Source organism: Diachasmimorpha longicaudata, chromosome 15 (genome assembly GCF_034640455.1).
Source record: "Diachasmimorpha longicaudata isolate KC_UGA_2023 chromosome 15, iyDiaLong2, whole genome shotgun sequence".
In the NCBI taxonomy this organism is placed as follows: domain Eukaryota; kingdom Metazoa; phylum Arthropoda; class Insecta; order Hymenoptera; family Braconidae; genus Diachasmimorpha; species Diachasmimorpha longicaudata.
The window spans coordinates 6037360-6057688 of record NC_087239.1 but is presented as its reverse complement, the minus strand read 5'-3'; the positions used below and the strand labels follow the sequence as shown (position 1 = coordinate 6057688).

Sequence of the window (20329 nt, the reverse complement as noted above, 5' to 3'; positions counted from 1 at the left end):
TCTAATCATTACCCCCCGAGGCCATAAATTTCCTGATTTTCTGACTGCGACAGCACTCAATGTATCGGTTCACGGGGGTGGGGCGGCTTAAAAGTGAGACATTTTATGAGATACGAGAGACGAATGTACGAAGGAACATCAACGAACATCGAGTCTCAAGTTATTTCGTTAAAAGTTTTCTGCTGATAACCGAATCCCGATACAGGCAATAAATCCTCAGGTTGTCTACGATGCATTTTCGTATTACACTGGAGGCACAAGGACGGATGTGCCGGTAGGTTGCCGGTGCCATCATATACCAAAATGTCAAGTGAATTGGTGAACATGTATATATACATTGTACACATGCATTTGATGGCATTGGATGAAGGTGGGGAGTACGAAAAGCCGTGAGGAATGTCCGGCTCTCAGGCGGAAATGGACGAGACAGGTCGCTGACGAATTATCTACCGGGCCACTTACTAACCGCTCCACCTCACCTACCATTCATCCCCTGCCTCACCCCTCATCGGCCCACTGAGTCAAGCAAGTGGAGGCCACAAAGCGGCTTTATCCTATGAGATAATCCTTTAAGTGTGTATCCGAAATATTCGTTAATTTTTTTAATGGCCACTGGGTGGACCCGCGATGAGAGGATTCTTCCTCGAAGATGGTGAGATTTATGGGGGTTTTCGGACGAGATGGGGAAATCATTCAATACCTGTGGGGACCATTGCGGGGATATCTAATGCATAAAACGATAATTCGGAGGCCGAGGATTTTATGACTTTTGTGAGTGACATTTAATGACCGGTTACGAATGTTTTTTGGAATTTAGGGGGAAGTTCGGAGGTTCTTCGACACTGGGGTTTTTACTGAGGACAGAAGATTTGCGGGGGTGATAGGGTGAATGGGACGAAATGACAAAATTCAAGGAGACGAAATTTTCCTCTCTCAGAAGTGATAGTTTCCCTGAGAAAATATTCTGCAGTCAAAGTTTATTATTTTTTCCATGAAAATAATGAGGTAAATTACAGGTGACGACGTAGTATTTCGATTAAATATTTTTGAATGAAATAATCTGGTCAATAATTATTTGTTTGATTGTAAACCCGTGAGAGATATTTCAATACCCGTTTCATCTTCCGGTTATTTAACGGATAAAACGAAATTCAGAGGTTGAAGATTTTATGACTTTTGTGAGTGACATTTAATGACCGGATTATGAATGTTTCGGGAATTTAGGAGGAAACTGTCTAATTGGACGCCGGTACATTCTTATGGGTGAAAATTTTGTTGGAGAATCGAATCAACATCGAACATCGAATGTACTTAAATCAGGTGTCAAGTATACTTGATTTAAGGATTTTTTTTTCGTGTACAGTGACAATTTCTTTAGAAATGTTCGGGAGTTTTTAGTCGGCTATTTGAATATTCGAATGTTTTAAACAATTCAGGTCTCAATTACCGTTGCATGCGCGTGAAATATTCAACCACTTTTTAATGGATCTTGAGATTTATGTACTTGTGAAACAGGAGATGAGTTAATACCTGTTGGAAGGCCTTTCAGGTATTTCCTTAAATCGAAATTCCAGCTCTGTATATTTGTTATTTTACGATATTTTTGACTGACAGTTAACGAACGGGCTCTGAATATTTTTTGGTGGAGGTGAACGGAAGTTATAATTTAATTGGCGAGTGTTAAATTTTTATCGTTGGAATTACCAGAATTCAAAGGGATTTCAAATCACCAGTAGAAGGGGATAAAATTCGAGAATTGACCTTTAACAACTTCAACGAATGGAATTTTACATTCTTCTGGAAAATTATGAATAACCACCCCCTTCCACAGACAATTCGCCATTAATTTCCAAATTTGTTTGTGATCGTAGATCCGAAGGAGTCAGTGGTTTTTTTAACGACCGTCGTGATTTATCGAGGTTTTTGGAAATAGGGGAATGATTCAATACCCGTTGGAGACTCTGTTCGCGATATCTAATGTCCATAAAAGCGAAATGGTTGAGATTTTTATGGTCCCCCTGAACGACAGTTAATGAACCGATTGCGGATGTCTTCGGAATAACTGTGGAGAACATTGAGTCATAATTGAAATGACTTTTACATTTTTATGATTAACATCTTGACCAAATACATCTCAGAGGTCAGAGGACCTGCAAATACCCCACCCACCCCCTGAAATATTCAATAAAAATTAAAATTTTCCTCGTCACTCCGGACGTGCGATTCGCAGTCGTAGAAATTTGACGGAATAAAAAAAATCGTTTCATTTTTTTTTTTACGAGACAGAACAATCGCAATTGTCCGCCGTCGTCATTTCAATTTTACCCCTTGTCATCCACCTCTCCGATGATACTCCAAAAGAATAAAGAAATTCTTATGGTACCATATAACGTACTTGTCCACGTGCAGCTGATTGGACTTCGCGATACGGTATTGTGACGTCGAGCGGTCGGCAAAATGTTCGACATTGCGCGACTTGTCATCGGCTAGTGCTGAAGAAGTGAAGTAAAAAGGGGTGAAGCCACCCCACATCGAGGGGATGGGAATGAAGAGAGACGCAGGGGGTGCGACGTGGGGGGGAAGTTGAGTTTGACGCTCATGCAGTTGCTGTTGCTAAAGGGGCAACTGCTCTTCATAACGGCTCGCAAGTGAGAATGGCGGAGGGTTGAAAGGGGGTGGGTAGGGGGAGGGCTCGGGTAAATATGCGATAACTTGGCGTCCGCTTATAAATCCCGCGGCGCTCACGGTGACAAGTCACGCAGGTACAGTACCCGGCGTCACCATCGGATCTACTTCCACCCCCTCCAACCACCCCCTATGTATAACTGTGGAGTCTCTCCCGTGGCTTTACTCCATATGGCGGAGAATTGGAACTCTAGATCGCACAAGTTGGTTACATTTAGCCGTCTTATCCACCACCAACGTTGGCCATTGTGTCGTGTCCATAGGGTGGAGGGTGCAGTCTGAACAAAACCGAAATACGGAATTTCATGAAAATTTTAATACAATTCTCTGGTGGTGGTGGACAGGGGGTAAATGTTATCGCTTGACCACGCAACCGGGTACGGGTTTTGTTTCAGTTTTATGGTGTTGACGGGGAGGTTTTTTAGTTCGTTCGATGGGGAAATTGAAAAAGAGGTTTTTCGTTGGTTGTTAATATTTTTTGGTGACTAGGGATTTCGGGGGAGGGAGTTGATGGGCTCGAGGAGGATTTTAATCAGAAGTTTTTTAATGCTCGAAATATATCTGCAAACGATCCATGAAATATAGATATTTGTTCCCACTGTATCACCGAACCATTTTGAACCCAAATTATCAGTCTCCCAGATGCACCCGACGATTACAAAATCAATTAATTTTTATCGTCATTTGTTCCCTTTTCGGGTATAACGTCAATCGATATTTGTGAATGGTATGGGTTGGGGGCATGTGGATCGATGTCTGTTTTTCAGCACAACAGGGTCATTGGTTTATGTCAGGGATGACCTCCATATGTTGTCGTGTTTAGGGTCAATTTGAAAGCATGTGCGAAACTGTGAGCATCCTTTATTCCGTTGCCACTCAATTCTCGTTTTTCTTTTTTTCGGTGGGAATATCCACAGAAGTACCAGCTCACCCGCACCATATTCTACGGCGTATTAAAAAATCATAAATTCAATGAAGTCGGGAGAAAGGATGACATCACCCGGTATATAATATTTCAGATAATCCAATGGCTCTCAGTTTATCAAAAATGTCCGGGACAGGAAGCAGCAATTTCGGGATTGGTGGTTCCGTTGGCTTCCCCATTAGATGAAATTTCCGCAGCTGAAAATCAATATCACGTACCATGTGTTTGACACATTGGATAATACCAATGGCAGAATGGAAATAGTGAATGACTGGACAATCCTTATGTCAAAGCCCTTTCATTATCTCGTTGCCAGCTGATTTTTTTATCGTTCTTTCAATCAGACTTCATTTGTCGTACCTTAATCCGTCTGAGAACAGAAAAATTTGGGGAGGAAATTTTCCACTTTCGGTTCTGTCCTTCGAAAATTATCGACAAATGTCGGAAATAATAATCTTGAGATTCTCCAGGAGATACGATGATTCCAAGAAATTTTTCAGTTTCCAAATTTAGGGCTCAATAATTTGAGGGACAGCAGACGAAGCTTTTAATTTTTGGAAAAGCCTTTTTGGTCACCAAAGAGATCACAATAGACAATAGACTAAATATTTTTCACTTCATCCAATTGATCCTGAGCCAGCGGCAAAAAAAACCAACAAAATAGTTCAACCGGACTAATGACTTCATCACCGTCAACTTGACGATTCCCATCTTCCGTCACCCGTCCAAAAATACCCAGCACCATCTACACTATAGATGCCTTCCTGTCGTGTCCAACAAATGGTTAATTTCGTTTTGGTCCACGCGTCCACGTGACTGGAATGACTCTTCCGTTCCGACAGCCGACGACAAGAAAACCGGACGTGTGAAAAGCTGAGTTTTTTTGGTTATTCCCCCAAGTTCTTCATCCCCTAGGGGGCGTACATGATTCCCCCCGGAACTATACAAATGTTCATTTCATTTTTAGTATTTTACTGGAAACAACTTTAAAAAAACACCCGACAAATGTGTTTTGCTACGTGTCTCAAAATGAGAGACTGTCATCGAGGAATCGTGTTACAGTCCGCGGATACAACGCAGATGCCAGGATCATTCCTATTTTTCTCAGTTGGTGGACAAAAAAAAATATAACACCAGGTGGGGGGGTGGAAGTGGTACTCGAGCGATAAATCAACATGGCACACGCAGTGAAAAATGTTGGCATTTGTACGCGTTATTAGTTTACAAGACAATGTGAAAAACGAATTCGTATGAGCTACTCTTCACTCATAACAGAAGAGGGGAGGAAAGGGGGGATTTGTTTCGAATTAGGGGACCTGGGGACTTGTAACGAGCGGAAGGAGGGAGATAGAGGACACGGGGACAAAGAATGTTGGGGAGGTGGGGGGTAAGCGACCGGGAAAATACAAAAGCGGATCGTGAACATGTGCGACTGATCCAACGGTGATTCATTGGACATGTGCCCACCTAGTTATAATCAATCGATAATTGACGCTCACCGTTAATGAGATAGGGGGATATTTCCAGGGATGTTGTAAGAGGGGAAATGATAGAGAATTGGAGGGCATTAAAAAATATGGTTGCGTTTGGATTTTGAGTGAATTGAGAATTGAAATGGAATTGATTTTGAGGAAATTGGGAGGTTCAAGAAAAAAAAAATTTATTCCGATACCGGGAATCGAACCCGGGCCGCCCGGGTGAGAGCCGGGAATCATAGCCACTAGACTATATCGGATTGTTGAGGACGAACGAGCATCTACGCTACAAGAATCCAGAAGAGTCTATTCTAGAAATATTAATTCCTCATGGAGAAGGGAAAATATTTTTTTCTCACGTTTATAACTTGCGAAATTGGTAAATTTGTTTATAAGATTCGAGTCTAGGAACTGAGGATTAAATTTAATTGAATGAATTGAATTTCATTCGGAGCGATCTAAGACTCTTCCGGACCCTAATTTTCCTCCGACACTTTTCCAGTCAGTCCCACTGGAATGCACCCGTGACAAAGCGCCCTATCGTTATAAATTCAATACATGACGAGGCGAAAAAAAAAATCGTCATCATTCATAACCATCAAAACCTGCCCCATTAATTTCAAAGTAGTTTTCCAATAATTTCAAGTGGCTCCCCGAACTTTTGAATTCACTTCAGCGTAAAATTTCAAGGATTTGGGGAATATAAATTTCACTCTGAACAGAATGAGATGACGTCGGGGGGGTGAGTTGGTAGGAGGGTGGGATGAATCGAGCGATCTGTCCATAAATCAATAGGTTTGATTATTCCATAGGATGATGGGCCAGTCACTGGGGTGTACATCCCATACAACGTCCGTCAAGCTTTCGTCGGGGGGGTGACAGGGGTGGGGGTGGGGGAGGTTGAGGACTCACTGGTAGGATATGCACATACTGTTAGGGGAGAAAACCTATCCAACCCCAGTCCCCGACACATGACTTTTGGCTTGACGTGGCACGTCGTGGCAAACTAAGCCCTCCCTCCCTCCGTCTGACGTGTACGTTAGTGGCATTAACCCTCCAGTGACTTTCCCCAAACACACAATTGCTCGTTAAGATAAGAGTTGCAGCCCCTTTATTGCACGATTGCCATAGTGTGTTATATCAGAAGAAAAAAAGGATACACTAAAATCTGGGATTTTTCGGAGTTGTGGATACACGAGGGGTGACATTATCGTGCGATGCAATTGATCCGTCCTTTGCCTTTACGATTTCGCCCTTTGGTTGATAATATTTTTGGGGAAAAATTCGAATCCATTGGCGAAATTTTTCTGATAAATAAAAGGGGGTTAATGAGAATATCTTTTCCATTTTTCATTTTATTCCAGAGGAGTGAAACTAAATATTCAAATGCATTTGATTGGATCAAGTGATTCAAACTCTCAAAAATCCTTGAATAATCTCAAAGCCCGTAATTTCCCCCCCAAAAAAAAATTCATCATCCCCATTTCTACGTCACCCCTTGAATTTAAACAATACGAAATAAAATTCCGAAACATCTATCAGGAAACCCTCCCCATGTACTTCATAATCATCACTTCATATTCATTATTATTCGGAAGAGTCCTCAATTAAAGCTCTCCCCCGTCCCTCGTCCTGTACGCAATCTTTTCGTCTCAAAATAAAAAAAGTGCGTGCTTGGAATCAATGATCGCCATCTCTCTCCTACCTAATTCACTTTCATTGCATTCGGAAATCCATGTCGACCACAAAAGCAAATGGAAAGCCCACGAGAGGCAAAAGTTCACTCAATGGAAACTATACCATTTCCTCTCCATTCTATATTACAACGCAGGTAGAAAAGTTTAACTCATTGGGTCTGAGTTTGTGGTATTTTCATCTGTATGCCAGCCGTCCCTTTGTTTTATCATGTGCCGTTAACCAAACACCGTTGAGAATTCAGCTTAACTAAAATAAAAAAAAAACGAGTATTATGTTTTTCTTCCATTCAATTGAAGCCGAGATACTCAAGCGGTGTTAAATTAATTGAATTTAATTCAACCCAAACAAAAGCCAGATGAGTTTACATCGGCGTTCAGCGGTCGTACTCGTGCGGAATAAAATGGGAAACGAGTCAAATCGTTAAGAGAACCACCTCCATGAATGTATCATGCATTTATACAGTGGGTGCATGAAGGGGGAGGGGGTGATTTTGCAGGAAAATTCAACTGAAAAGAAAAAAAATCACGCAGATGATGATTTGGCAGTTATTGTGCCGAGACTGAGCCAACAGTGAGGGAAATCGATGTGCGTTAAAATGTTAAACGACACGTTCGTGGATTACAAGTCCATTATCCTAATGGGGCTGTTATTTTATAAAAAATCTAGAAACTGCGAATTATCGATTGGTTTTGCAATCGACGTAAAATTATGAGAACCTCAAGGGATCGATCAGGACATAAATTAAGTCAATCAGTCGACAACAGCAGTGAATAATCGCAGAAGGGAAATTATAAAATCCAGAATATTTGATACCGAGTAAAAGTTAAAAGTGGTAATAAGAGAAGTACGAAAATAAGAAAGATTAGAAATGGCAAAGGTATGTTTCGTGCAAAGGGCAGGTGCGCCAGACTCGGTAGTTTGTCTTTACCATAACAAACCAGTTGACAGTTATGGCAACTCTTGCATCTCCTCCAGTCGCGTGTGCAAATCTCATTAATGTTGGACATACCGCTAAATATCTGCAGCGAATATTTTTTTTTCTCATCTGTCTCCTCTTACGATGGCTAATTTTCATTCCTCGGTTTTATTCGCCCGAACAAAAATAAGAAGAAGACGGTCAACGAGGGGTGGAAATAGACTTGAAGAAGTGTCAGTTTCATCCCTTCGTTGACACATCCTCGCATCGAGGGAGGGGGGAACGAATAAGTGTTTTTTTTTATTTTGGACAGTGATAACACGGTGTCGTATCAATTCGGGGTAATCATTTTAATGTATGAAACATATCATGAACTCGATTTTGATCAACTGTGATTACTATCGACGTACCACTCACGCAATCCCTCAGGGAGGTTACCGGGAGTATCAAACGAGAATGGGGGGGGATGGGGTTGGAGTGGGACAGGACTTGCTGGTGTTTGCCTCATCAATATAGATTGAAGTTGATGGAAGGATATTACGTCGATAGCTGGATATGTCCTCCAACAGGAGATCCGTGTAATTTTGGGTTATCTACGACGTCCACAAGTTTTTCCTCGTGTTCCCAGGGCTGTTAAATTTTTAGGGGATGAGGGTTGGCCCTCACACTACGAGAACATTGAATATTCACTTCGACCAATTATGAAAACCATCTCTGTCTCATTAATATTCCAACACGGCTTATGTCATGATAGGCGATACCTTATTAAGCTAATTAATTTGGGTCAAGATATTGGGAAAACCCGCGGGGTCGACATTCAAACTGAAGTCCTGTTTTAAAAAAATCCAATAGTAAGGGACTCGTAATTATATTTATACTCCTCACGACAGTGGCAAAAGTGGTGGAGGTGAAAAGATATATTTAACCCCGAGTTCATCATTATCCACGACCTCAATCCCACAATTATAGTTACTCCCTGCAATTTCGAACAGCTCAATTCCACCGGAAGCATTACTATTAATGACCCTGATGTCACTTCACTATCCCGATGTGAATTAATAGGACAAGAAGACACTAGAGCATTACCAAACTGGAAGGTAGATATTCGCTGAACGTATGATGGAATCTGTCTCCCTGTGACGGAGATTCCTGAATATTTTAGCTTTCAAATTTTACTGAAGGTCCTTTAAAAATTACCATGAAAGTTATTCCCATCTTATCACTCTACATAATATTAATATTATTTATATATATAATTCTGATGAATTTAATATATGAATCCAATCACATTAATTTCACTTTTGACGCCTTTTGATCCATTTTTCATTGAAAATTCTGAGATCTCTCCCACCACCACAGGATCTTCCATAACCCAATCCCAGATTTCCCCCAGAAGTGTCTTTACCGCAGTAAAATGTCCATTGATAACAGAAAAGTTTAGTTAGTCCGAGTTTTCCCTCGAGGACCGGATCAGGGGAGTGTCCAGTTACGATGGAAAACCAGATGACAAATAACAGATGAACACTCAGAATTCTGGACACGTACCAGACACTCCTCCCCTCCATCCCTCTCACCCCTCATCGCCACACATTTGTCCCAAAAACCCTGGCCATACAGTTTAGTGTCCCTCAACGAAAATGTGCAGCACGACAAATGTCCTGACCAGCCATAAACCTGTCCATCGAAACCAGCGTATTTTCACTGTACACTGGGGTGATTTAATACCCCCACGTTTGATCCGATATTCTTTATAAACTTTGTCCCAAACTGATACAGCTGTTTTCCAATTCGCTCGCTTTTCTTTCTCCACCAAAACTTTTCATCCAACTCACCATCAGACAAAAGGAGGAGAAGGAAACACGGGATAAGTATCGACGGACTGAGTGCTGGCCATCATCGCTGTATTTAGTTGTAACTTCACTTCCACAAAGTTTTTCCCTCACTGATTCTCCCCCCCACCCCAACCACCCACCCAGGAACAACTAACAACTAACGTTTTCAAAAGTCCTTCACTTGTGGAGGAAATAGTTGTTGTCTTTTTTCTGAAAACTTATTTGCTGATGAATCAAGGTTTGTTGGGCTGAAAAAAATTGAGAACTGAGACGAAGATTTGATGGAACTTTGTGATCAATATTGATTACACTATTCAATTCAAATTAGAATCGATTGGAAGTGAAAAAAAATGGCGCTAGAAATATTCTAAAACTTCCTGCATTCCATCAAAACCGCACCTCAACTTTCCACAACTCCTCTTCCCACCAAAAAAAAAAAAGAAAAAAATTAGAAAGATGACCCTTCATTTTCCCTCACCCGTAAAGTATATTCAGCGTCGCGACAGGAGTCGTTGGCGCTATGTACCGAGAAGACATAAATTTTGAGGAAATAAATTAGGGTAGGAGGCATGGTGAAGAATGTATATTAGACAGACGACATATTGGCCAGTCGTGCGGTCCTGGGGAATCCTCTTGTTTTCTCTTCTCAAAACTCAAGTCATTTTCTACCACTCCTTTCTTTTTCCACCCCTCCTCCCCCTCCCTTCTTGCCCCCTGTCCCCCAGCCGCCGATTCTTTTTTTTTTGTTATTTTCAACGAGTGCAACAACACGAGAGAGAGAGAAAAAAAAAGAGAGACGAGCGCACGTGCTACACACCCGGTTACAGTAATGGCTCTCTGTGAGGATTCTCGCCATCCTGAAATCTCTCGGTGTGTCCCTTTTATCTTTCCTAACGTGTCGTTGGCGACGCGCACAGACTCCCTTCGCTTCACACCTCCAGTATTTTCGCCAAAAAATAAATACGATTAAACATGAATGCGGAGAATAAGCGCATCCCCGGAACGGAGATTGAATTTGTACGTGAAGGGGACCTGGGGGGGTTGGATGGCCTAGGGTAGGGGGTACAAATGCAATTGAATATATTGCTTCAACCCCCTCAGTATGAGGCAAATCATTATCCTATTGTTTTCATTTTCAGGGGATTGAGTGTTTGGTTATGTGAATTCGGGAATTATAATGAATATTTGAATGTTTGGGGATGCGACGAAATAATTAGATCAGGGGTGACATTATATTTGATGCACTGTGTGATCACACTCGTCAATTATTGACTCGTGTATAGATATCTGGTTGAAACAATGTAGAAGTTGACCTGGATATTAACTCCGGAGAACGATAATTTTTTCGGGGGGAAATTCACTTTTATTATGATGTGGTCATTGGGGTGTAATTCCCATCGAGTGCATTAACTCCACGAATAACCAATCATCCCTCCCTGTATATCCCTCAATGAACCGAAACAGTTGGTCCTAATGAGACGAGCCGGGGCGATCTCAATAGGGCACCCCCAGTGTCTCTGAACCCGACGTTTGAATTTTCCCGGCCTGGAATAATCACGGGGAATTCCACAAATGGGCAGGGGGAGGGGGTAGCATTTCACCCAGTCACACACACACAACCGCAAGTGGTGGGGGAGATGGATGAGACGCGACAGGAGAAGCGTCCGTGCGTCGAGTCTTCCCCCTCCCGGCGCCGCCGACGCTCGGGTCCCATCGGAAAACGAAGCAACAAGGTGCAGCGTTTGAGATATAGAAACGCGTCGTGGTGTGCAACGGGTGAGGATGAGATAAAAAAAAAAATGAGTAGTCCCAATGTATGGGGGGATACAGGTCCGCGAGTCCCCGGTGTTGCGTGACAGTGACACATATAGGCGGCAAGGCAAACAGTGAATCGTTCGAGGGGGCGCCTTAATTACATGGCGGCTTTTTCTACCTTCAACTGTGGCGTTTGCTCCAACGAGAAAGAAGAAACAGTTGAGATGGGGGCCTTTTACTTTTACGACTGACATACGAAGAGGACAGGTATCCCCGACAGACATATATACCCTTAGGAAAGACGTAACGGGTGTTGTTTTCGAGTTTAACCCTTTCATCGTATCATTAAATGGACGGCCAATAGACGTTCATTTACACATTGATCTTTATCGGGTTGATGTTCATTTTTTTTTCCAGTGTTTGGATTTGAAATTTTTGTGGAATTGTGGGGAAGGTTAATGGGGATAATCTCAATCGATGATTGGGGTAATTGTCGAGTTCGGAGAGTTGATGGGTGACATTAAGAGGTAAATGAGACTGTTGAACTCGGGGGATTGGTTTTATTAGTGATTTTTTTTTTGATGACTCGTTGGTTAATTGGGACATCAACATTGGGATTTTTTCATATTTTATTTTGCATTAGGGGGAGAAGTTGCCCATTTTTTTGGGTTTTTGGGATTTGAAATTAGTGGAGTTCCAGATGGTTTTTATAGAATTCCCTGTTCAATGCCAGTTGACGCAAAATTCCCATAATCAAATACCAAAATCAATCCGTACCATAGACCCAATTCAATCACCATTACCTCGTTATCAATCAAGCCTCCACCTGCAGACCAACATCTATCACTCCCCGATTATCAGATAATTTCACTTCTCCCATAACTGAACAATTGAATTTCATGGAATGAAAATCAAATTTTCGACGATATAAAATAACATCCAAACTGATCCCCTTACTTCCGGTTGTCTCGTCGACGAGATGGGGGAGGGACTGCCGAATCTCCGGGGGTCACGTGCAAACACGTGCTATCGTTCGCACGGATTCTCCGGGACGTCGGGGCAGGTTCGTCAAGTGTGAAAGGCTAATGTGTTCATCCCAGCATCGAATTTCGGATCGACTGCGGGTAAAGTGGAGAGGGAGTGGGCGGTCGGGGGAGGGGGGGGCCTTACGTTATATCGCTCCCGGTGCGCTTCAAAGCCGCTCGAATTAGCATCAGGTCTCGAGCTACTGGATTTTGAAGAGAAATCTCTCTCCTCTCACTTCACTCACCATTCGCCTCTATGGGCTTATCCATTTTCTATGTATTAAGCATTAAATATGTCTGCGCTCATTGCCATATGGCTCGCGTGCCACTGTCGCGGTGGGATTTTGCGGTGAGATAAAATGGAAATTTCATCGATTTATTGATGACCGCGTTACCAGGGTCGATGATAACATTGTTGATGTTTTGCGGATAGGAAAAAAATGGTGGGAAAAAAAAACCCCGACTAGGACGAAATTACGGGGGTTTCTACAACAATTTATGAACAATCAATTTTCTGCTGTAAAAACCATCCGGTTGAGAAAGCAATAAATTTATTTGTGCACTGGATTTTCCTGGATATTGAGTTGAGGAAATGGGGCTTATGGTATTCAAAAAAATTGAAATTATTTGCTTTAAGAAGAGAAATAACGATAGGTTTTTCAAATTTTATTGACGCAATTCAATTGAAACGGCTGTTGCGAGTAAAATGGCCAATCACTTCCTTCTATCGTACCTTGTTGCCTCTTTTTCCCTCGATGATGACGATGATGAAGAAGGGGGACATTAATACACTGGGTATAGACCGAGACCTCCCCCCCCTCAACCCCCTGCTGTGGTCAGTAGTGTGCCGATCAGGCGGATGCAACACGGCAATGACAATATCGCTAACGAGCGATTCAGTGAGTCCCAATATCGTAAATCAAGTCAAAATCATCGTGGCATTCAATGTACAGATATTCCTGGTCTATCTGCCGTATCCACGCAGGGAGCAGTTTTCTATGACAACAAGCCACAGTCATTCTAACCGATCGACGTACCATCGATGCTATTTATCTCACCCCTCGTAATTACCGTTATACGGAATCATTCAATAAAAGTGTAAATCGCAATCTAGCGTTAACTTGCGTACAAAGTTCATTCATCTTTACGTTATTTTTGTTATATTGACGTGAGTGACACTTTTTTATTCCCCGGGAACAATTGTGAGAGCCGAAATATAAAGAGAAATGACAAATAAATTTTGTAGTTGAGGTAACAAAAATAATCCGGAAATAACCGTTAAGTTAAAAACAATTCAACCGAAAATAGACTGAAGAATGAGAAAAGCACATTTTCCATTCCACGAAGTAATGAATACATAATATGTTACTCCACGACTGAAGATTTTTTACGATTGAGTGTATAATTCCCTCATAATCCTCGGAAAATTGTACTCCTTCATAATTCATGTTTTCCTCAAATGAAAAAAAAAATGTACCGCGAACCTTCAATCGTCCACGTTTCCACAACCAAATATTAAATAAACAGAACCCAGGGGGGTGGAAGATAAAACATAAAAAACCCTATCCCAAACTTTTTCCATTTGTTTCCATTTTTCTTTTAAATTTCCCGCCGAATGGAGGGGTAAAAAGCGAGGGAATCGCGGTGACGATGGAAATAATGAAGCGGTGAATAAAAAAAAATAGTTTAACAGTGAGATGAAGGTGACTCAACAAAAGAATTCATTACCTTTGAGTTGAATATCCAAACGACTGAACATTATGTAATTATCGCCTTGGGGCCTTGGTAAAAACAAAAGAGACATAATAAAAATTTACACCGTCCTCATGCAGCTATCATAAAAAAATTCTGGATGTAGGTACGTAAATAATGTTTATGTTTTCACATTGAGGGGCCGCTTGGGCAAAACCAGAAAGTTGTAAAATCAAATATGTATGTGTGTGTGTGTTGGTGGGTGGTGAGAAAGAGAAGAGTCTATGAAAAACTATGGGATGTGGTTTAACAAAGATAAAACACCGTCGAGGTGGAGTTCGAAACGGGGGCAGTAAAGAGACCATATATATAAGACCTATGAAGGGAGAAACTAGTATAACGAACATTCTCGGAAATATAAACGGCCCCGAGATGTTCGATGTCTGGCCCGAGAGGCGTCTTAACGACGACATTTGGGGAGGTATTTTTTTCCCCCTTTTTTCGTCTCTCATTGTACGTCAAGTTATTTTCCCCTTCGATTTTACTGCTCTATCAGGACTGGGGGCGCGTATTGACAGTTTTCGAGGGTCAGTTTATTGTTAGTTATAATAAATAATTTATTCAAAATTTAAATCATTGAAATCGTCGGTCGAACGGCCAACTTTATATTTACATTCACATGTGGATCTGTCGGCGATTTTATATGTAATATATAATTTATAGTGTAGATCTGTATTATAAATTGATGAAGAATTTTCGAAGCTTGGAATGGAATAGAAATGGGGATGGGGTAATAGGGGTGATGGGAGGGGGTGGGGTAATGTTTGATAGTCTTTAGGTGACTTGAAAGCACTGGACGGTGGAATGGAGTCTTTCCAGGGTAACGATTATTTCAAGTGCATGATTTGAAATCGATCTGGGGGAGGGACGATGGGGTGAATTCCTTCACGCGTTTCCTCGATCGAAACCAGATTCTTTCGTGAAGAGTATTGTATCGGAACGACAGATCGAGTTTCCAAGTGGAGAGGTACATGGAGATGGAATTTTTTTGAGGGAAATTAGGGATTAATGTTTTCAGCCAGGGAAGACTCACTTCGTGATTTCTCGGGAGACGAAAACCTCTAATCTAGGGATCTCATCTTCGGTGATAGTTTCCGAGATGTTGGGACGAAAATTGTAGTTGAAAATTGGGGAGGCGATGTGTCATGTTAAAACGTTTAACGATTGAATTCTCGGAAGTGAAAGATATATAATTGAGGTGGTGAGGATCGGTGGGAGACCCTCCGAGGGCGGCAAAGAATTCCTTCATCAATATTATAATAATCTCATTATAATATTAGACCACATTCTATTATTAGAAAAATCCAAATATTCCCCTCTTCACCCTCTCAACCCTATCAATAAAAAACCCCCAATTAATAAAGCAAAATACTCTCCGATTCCCAGAGTCCGTCCCATCAATTGTATTCGTTAAACAATCGTAATTAACCCGCACGCAACCCCCCGTTTGCAAATATCCTCCCCTCTCCCCCTCCCGGGGACCCAAAAAATCGAAGGGTTTAGCAATGCTCGAATCGACCAATGCTAACGTCACAGTGTCACGCAAGTCCCTCCGGCGAGTTTCCCTATCGCCAATGGGCCTACCCCATCTCTCCCCCTCCCCCCACTCGTCCCACTACCACCGATCTCCCACTATAAATTCTCCCGCGGACTGGAATGCCTTTTCATTCGTTGCATCATCAGTCTAGCGAGACGAGTCGCCTAAATATTTGAGTAGAGTTAAAAGGGACGGTTGAAATCCAAGGTATCGGAGGGAGAAGGAGAAACTACTGAAGTTTCAACTTCACACCCGTTCACTCTAACCTACCTCAGTTAGCCGTATACTCACGGACCCCCTCTAAGCATGAATTTCCGCCGATAAACCTTATCGGCGCCGTTCGTGACTTCCTTGATATCTGCACAATCTCCCTCTCTCTCTCTCTCTTTCCCTTTTACCCTTTCCTTTCTCTCCCTTTTCCCTTGCCCATTCCTGTTTTTCTTTTGTATGCCCAGTCCATGTTTATTGATTGAGTGATCTAGTGGGGGGGAGGAGGATGGAGGGAGTGAAAGGGGTGAAAGCATGGGGATGCGGAGAAAGTAAGATAGAGGAAAAGAAAAATAACCCCAACATTCCCTAGGATTTAGTCAACACCCCTGACTATTTAGCTGTCATAGAATGAATTACAGCTAAACCTGACCTAGGGGTTCTCGTATTACTCGTAAACGGGGTACATTTTATCCACGACTTACACCTCGTGGATCTCATTTCATTTCAGTTCTTACAACGAAATGTCTTCTCTCATTCGTTACTCGGTATATCAAGATGAATACTTTGTGACTTGAGTGATTTAATGGAGACCCCTTTTCTTTTATTTCACCCCCGGGTTTTAGTCTCATTTTCTCGATGTTAAAGAACCCTCGATTATAATTAAACCGCACTTAGTTTATTGTGACGGGTCATTTTTAGTGGGGGATATTACAGTCGTTTAGGAAAATTCAGTGGTGAATAATTTAGAGGGGGTGGGATTGGGGGTTTTAATTTTTATTGATTTTGATTTTTTGGGAAAATTAATGACTGTCTGCAAACAATAGATTTTATCCAGTAAATGAAAAAAATATTGAATAGGGGGAATGGGTTTCTTCTGTTTCCAAAAAATCTCAAAAATAAATGACTTCGGATTAAGAAATAGCTTCGGGTAATTAATTCTCTTCTAAATTACGATTTATACATAATTATTTCATAACGATGTTTCATTTTTTATTTGACGCTCATGATCGTTTAGACCACTCGTCACCGATGAATAATCGAGAGGGGTTGGTTTTCGTTTGCATTTAATTTTTATTGATTATGTTTTAATGGGCGGATCAGGCGGTATTTTTTTTAAGTATTTTCCTTGGTTCCGGCGCTGATAAGATTGGAGGATTAATGAGGGCTTAAGAGAAAGAGAGAATTTATGAATCAATCCATCGGCTTTTACTTGAATTATTATTTCTCATGTACACAAATTCTATTCCTTTTATTTTTTACTGTTATCCGTTTGTTATCTGTAATAAATTATCGTGTGAAATAGAAAGAGTCTTTGGGGTCTCAACTATTGGGTCGAAATAGATCATCTGTTTCAATTTTTCATGTGCTCTTCGTTTTTGTGTCTACGCCTCCAGCCTCTCCTTTCATAAACATTATAATTAATGATTGAATTTACGAAAACACATTTCTAATTTAAAAAATCAATGAGTCCCCATTAGAGAATAATTTCAAACAATTACACCTCTTATATATTCCAATCAATGTCAATAAAGAGATGTGGTATTTTTTTAAAAACTTTTTTTATTATTTACGAGTTGATAAAATTGAAAGATTAATGAAGACGTGAAAAAACCATTTACCGGTAATTTCGGCTTATCCTATTCTATTTTATGCAAACAAAATTAATTCTGACTGAAGTTTATCAACTGGGAAAGTCCATCATTGATTGGATTTACAAAAAAAAAGTTTCTCAGCAAAAAAAAATCAGTGACTTGTAATTAAAGAATCATTTCAAACACTTGAATTTTCCAACTACAATTAATTTTAATTCATTTCAAGAGATCTATTTACTCGATTTACGAGTTGATGTAATTAAAGGCTTAATGAAGACATAAAAAAGAAGAAACTATCCGTGAGACAGTCGCCCAGTTTCTACTTTCTGATTTTATTCAACAGAAAAAGACCTTATTCTCATCGCTTTCCAGGTTTCAATTAACTTCAAAAAATCCCAACATTTATTTCTACAATCAATCTCCCCAATTTCAACGAAATGGACCACATACCTCCCCTCCAACCCACCAATTCCCTTCCTCCCCCTCCCAAAGACTCTCAATTTCAAAAAATCAATGGGTCTCGATTCCCAACAAACTTTCTCCCCCATCCTAGATCATCAAGATAAACAATGATAATGCATTCCATAATTAATTAGCCGCAATTCCAATCACCGCCGCAAAAAAATGCCTCATCATCTCCCCCACCCCCTGGAACAGAGTCCATCGACATCACGAATGGGCCTCATCTTTTTTTTTTCTTCATATCCAGCGCATTACACCGTACGTCAAATGTCAGAGGGCTTTTTGACGAAATGAATTTTTCGATGAATTGCGTGTACGCGCGTGCCAATGTGGCATGAGGAGATTGGCCGCTTCAAAGGGTGGATAGGGTGGCAAGAGAGGGGGCTCAGGGGGGGTTTGGAAAAGGGGGAATACCCGTCAATGTCACGCGATTATATTGTGTAGCACATAATCGTGCTGTTGTACGGCGTAAAATGCGAACAGGGCCGGCACGTCGATCAATTACAAGCCGTCCAGAGAGCCAACAGCAGATAATAGCGGGAATAACGATCTCTATATTCCTCAGTTCGCCTTGTCCCTCTCACCCACATCTCCGCTATTTCTCATTCACTATCTCACTCTCTCTTTTCCACTGGCCTATTACACGGCCCTGTGAATTTTCAACATTTTCACGCGTCAACTCGCGGTGTACTTTTCAGTTAAACCGTTGGAAAACGGTATTACACGTATATAGACCGCAGATGCGGTTTTATAATAACCCTCTTCTTCGTATTTTTCGTATCTCTTTATTTCAGCTTTTTTCTCCTTTCCCACTCACCCCCTGGCGCCCCCCCGGCTCACCGCTATTTTCTTTTTATCTTCGTTTACGTTCTTTTCCATCTCCCTTGAACCCCTCCCCTCTCCCCCTCACCCCTTTCCACCCTCAGGGGAACCCTGTAAATGTCCCCCTGTCGCAATCGAGAGTGTATTGGAAAGTATCGATTCAGTAGATTAAATCATTGAGGTCTGACATTGACATCCGATTATTTAAGCCAACAGCAAATATTTGAACGCTAAAAGGCACATCAGGTGCCAACAAAATATCTGGTTGCAATAAAAAAATAATATTCACTGCGCTTGATATTTATTTTTCCACTATTTGATGATTCGCCAGTTAAATTCAATCTGTCGGCTTTTAACATTCCAAAAAATCGCCCTCCAACCCCCCGTTTTCCCCATCGAAGTAGTTTGAAACGAGTTTAAACTCCCTCTTGGCGCTGAACGATCGTTAAAATTGAAAAAAAAAATAAATAAATAAAAAGTTGTTTGTGGGAAATGAATGAATGTCACTCAAATTTTTTTAACCCAACTTTTATCAACATGTCCCACAGAATTTATACTCACGATGGGTAACAATTAGGTACACCCCAATCACAAATCGTTGGGACACTGTTGTTATGAGAAAATTGTCTCAGCTATTCGACCATTGAATTCCAGCGAAAAAAAAAAGAAAAATATCCAAAAAAACCTCCAGCTGAGGCACGTCCCAGCTCTCACACTTAACTCTACTCGTTCATCCGCCCAGAAAATCCCCTGCCATCAACAAAGTGAGTCAGAATCATTCCTCAAAGCCACATAAACACTCTTATCCCAATCGTCTGTCATAAACATTTCTTTGTTCATCCTTCGTTGGTCCAAATATTAAATGCTCTTAACGTTTTATTTAGTCTAGACTTCGGCTATAATTTTCCCAATGCCAGCACACAAAGCAACTCTTTCACTGACCCCCTTCCATTTTTTCTTGGGCTCATTACATGAGTAAATTTCCACATGAATAAACAGGATATCTTAAATCATTCCCTTTTAATTTGCATATAATCTTGTTGGTTATTGCCAATAAAAATACGGAATAAAAGATAAATATTTTTTCATTTCACTCACTTGGTTTTAAATAATGTCATATCGATTGGTTATTCCCGCGCAATAAATAAATTAATTGAAGCTCTAGAATGATTTCATTACCACGAAATAAATCCCGAAAGTGAAATATTACATATTAATTTCCTCTATTCGTCTCTTCACTCTTAATAACGCACTATTGATAAAATATGCCCATTCAATTAATCATGGAGGATGCAAATTTCGATTAAATTGACACATATTTGAATTTCAATCATCATGATCATCAATAAAACATATCTACATACAGAGTAATTATTATTATCTGATGAAATACATTATTGAAACGTAAATAACCGAAGCATGATGGATTGTCAATAATCGATAATTCGTGATGTACCGGTTTATTTTTTTCCCCCCTCCTCTTCGAAAAAAAAAATATGATACGGTGCAGAACATTTATTAATATGCAATTTGAGTAGGCAGGTATCACCGATAATTTTGAGAACGCCGATATACATGTGGTGGATATATTCGGGGCTCGGATACCAATCTCATGACTATTCATAAAGCAATTTGGCGAGAGC

General features: G+C 40.9%; 1 protein-coding gene and 1 non-coding gene across 2 annotated transcripts in view; both read right to left on the bottom strand.

Moving 5' to 3' along the window:
* LOC135169578 (facilitated trehalose transporter Tret1) overlaps nucleotides 1-20329 on the bottom strand; it is a 220185-nt gene that overhangs the window by 128439 nt on the left and 71417 nt on the right. The window lies entirely within an intron of this gene.
* Trnae-cuc (transfer RNA glutamic acid (anticodon CUC)) lies at nucleotides 5274-5345 on the bottom strand. The gene has a single exon. It is a non-coding gene; the product is annotated as a tRNA-Glu (tRNA).